This window comes from Aplysia californica, unplaced genomic scaffold (assembly GCF_000002075.1).
Source record: "Aplysia californica isolate F4 #8 unplaced genomic scaffold, AplCal3.0 scaffold00737, whole genome shotgun sequence".
Taxonomy (NCBI): Eukaryota; Metazoa; Mollusca; class Gastropoda; order Aplysiida; family Aplysiidae; genus Aplysia; species Aplysia californica.
In genome coordinates, this window is record NW_004798007.1 from 44475 (window position 1) to 47859 (window position 3385).

A 3385-nucleotide genomic window follows, 5' to 3' on the forward strand; every position below is an offset into this window, starting at 1 on the left:
ATCAGTAGCCTTGCATTGTAACCAAAGATAGTACAGCCTACCGTAGGGTGTAGTATCTTTGTTGTAACCAATGTAAACTACCGCTCGCTCAGCGAGCCAATCACAATCCAACATTTTGGGGTCCACCTAGACACCATGACTACGTAGACCCCAATCGGGGAGTACGTAGACACTTCCATAAATAAATTAGAACCAAGAATACTTCCTCATTGGCAAAGAGTATCGGTAGAGGAAGGGGTAAAGGGGCACAGTGTGTCGGGGTTTGAGGTTAGAGTCAAAGTCAAGGTTACGGGGTTAACGTTCGGTGTAAGTTAGTGGTGTGGTTAGGTTAAAGGGGTTTGGGTGAATAGTTTGGATGAGATTTAGATACGTTAGGGTCAGAGTCAAGGTTATGAGGTTAAGGTTTGGAATACGTTGATGATGGTATTAGGTTAAAGGGGGGCTAGGTCAATAGGTTGGATGAGATTTAGAGACAGTGGCCATGAGAATTGAGTTGTCATCGGCCGTAAAGAGTCAATGATAGAGGGTAAAGAGCTTTGTGTATTTCTTTGTGTGTATGTGTGTGTGTGTGTGTGTGTGTGTGTGTGTGTGTGTGTGTGTGTGTGTGTGTGTGTGTGTCGTTGGGGTTTTGGTTTTTGTCTCGGAAGGGAGGCCCTTTTTGGGGAGGGGGTACGTTTAAAAAAGGGGGGGGATGTTACGTTTAGAAGGTCAGGGGATAAGACGTTTTGGGTAGTGCCTATAGCGTAGAGGTTTAGATCTTAGGTGGACTGGCTAGTGTTGGGATCTGGTTTCGGATTCAGTTTTATGTGGGACGGTTTACTGTTTGGGGTCGAAGGCCCAGATCAATTTTTTTTGTGTGTGTGTGATTTTTTAATAAGTTTTTGAACAGAGACTTGTATTGGGAATTCAGATTGGCAGTTTGAATTAGGGGCAGTGATTGCGTTTAGAGTTAGTGCCAAGGATCTATTATTTTATATTTCATAATTTGAGGTTTCTGATGAACGTTACGATGTAAGCTCTAGTATTTAGGGTCGGTGTTTGGGGTAATGCTGTAAGTTTATGTATTGTAGGTGCTGCTCAGAGAAAGGGGTTAGATATTGAAAGTGGATGCTTAGTTGCTGCTCTGGTATCATTATATATGCTCCTTTCTTCCCATCAAACATCTGTGGCCCTTAACCCCCTTTCTTCCTTTCTTTGTACGGGTATGCGACTCTCTTGTAACACCTATAATCTTGGGCACTTGGCCTATGTGTGTTGCAAGTGCCATAAAACTCTTATTAACACGAAATTGATTTTTCCTAACACTAATCTGACACGATTTGAGCATTTTTTAGTGTGAGTCTGTGGTTAGTCTTTCTGGTTAACGTTATTAGCAGTGTTGGGAATATGTTTGTGGTTAGGACGTGTGGTTTCAACAGAGGACTAAGTGTTTAACGGTTCTTTGTTGTTTTGTTGTTGTTGTTATCAATCCAGCAACAGCTGGACTCTCGCCCTTCTGTCCAATGCCATGTAATGATAAGTGCAGGTCTGCTGCAGTTGCTGTAATGTTCCATAGAGTGTGTTGTCAATGTTAGGTCTTGGAGGGAGAAGGGTAGCTCTGATGTCATTTAGGGCTGTGCAGTGGAACAGGTGATGCTCCAGTCTCATATGCATAGTCACACAAGGGACACATTGGGGGAAGTTCCGGGAACGGTTCTTTCAAACTCAATATCACACTGGTTGTTAACCTCGTTTTGCTGTGGTTTATTAGGTAGTGGGGTTGTTCCTTTTTGTTGTGTTTTGTAGTTCTTTTTTTGTCATTGTTTTGTTGTTGTTTTTTCCAAGTCGTTTATTTATCTCTTGAGTCATGTGTCCTATACTTCGAAATAAAAACCAACGTCATTTTAATAACAACAGAAAGAAAGTTTCCACTGCCAATCATTTCTTTGTGAAAAGCAATTACCCCACCTTCATTCTCTGTTGATTTTTACCAGTGTTTTACATGATTATTTTCCTGCTTGTAGGATTTCAATCATCTCGCAACACTTTTCCCCTTCCTGTTTCGTGATGAACTCATTCTAGCTGGACTTCTATCTGGTATTAATGCGATTTTCAACTGCTAAATACAATTATGAAACAGCATAATATGTGAGACGTGCTGACAAAATGAGTTACTTCTCACAATCCACAAATAGAGATATTGGCAAAATTCGACTCTAGGGTCAAATGTGTAGATTTTCCATTGATGTAATGTTCTTTACGTATAACATGCCTTATATTATTTCATGATTATGAATTGTAAAAACTTCATCGATAAGCATGAAGTATCTATTTTTATAGGGCTTGAATCCGAGAAGTAACTCATTTTGTCTGCACGCTTCCCATATTATGAAGGCACCCAATGTGTTTAGGGCGAACGAAATGAGATTGGTTTTCTTTCTGCAACAGGGGAAATCTGACAAAATTGTTATCGGATACCTTAGAAAGCTTAGTAGTCTGCTTGGCTTGTTCTGAAATAATGAAATGATTGATTACTTGAATGGCAGAAGCGAGAAGGATTTTGAGGGGCAACATTTTACAGTAGTCACATCTCTCTGCCCCAGAGGGGTTACTATTATCATGAGGACAAACATTCTTGCTCGTAAGTGAGCACCCGTGCACGCGTGCATGCACACATATACACACATACAGACATATTATGCCTCCTTTGCCTCTTCCTCTGGGCTCCTGACTCTCTCTGCAGCCTTTCTACTGCTACTCCTTGACCCCTTCTTACTGCTGTCTTTCAGCCACACCACTGATCTTCTGGTAGGAAAGATCTACACCTAGCCTTCTCGGACAAGGGCGAAAAATCTCGGAGGGCCCAAGGGAAGTTGCGCACGTTAAAGATCAATCGGTGGTCTAAAATCGATAAGAGTAGGCTTCAGCCGCAACCCGCCAACTGAAAAAGTTTAATGTGTCCCCGAGCTCATATGACCTTATGCAGTTGCGAACGCCGTACAACGATTGCCAAATTATTATTTTAAAAAAAAATAAAACGTATTAGGCACATTCATCTATAAATTTATTCACCAATCCATAGCTTCTGCTAGTGCTCCTGACCCATGTAACTAGCCAGCAAACTGCGTCAGAGGCTGCCTTTATCCACATCTCTCTGTCTCGCTGTTTCTGTCTCACTCTGCTCGTCTGTCTGTCTGTCTGTCTGTCTGTCTGTCTGTCTGTCTATCTGTCTGTCCGTCTGTCTGTTTCTCTCTCTCTCCCTCTCTCTCTCCCTCTCTGTCTGTTTGTCTCTCTCTCTCTCCCTCTCTCTCTCTCCCTCTCTGTCTCTTTGTCTCTCTCTCTCACTCTGTGTATATGTGTGTGTGTGTGTGTGTGTGTGTGTGTGTGTGTGTGTGTGTGTGTGTGT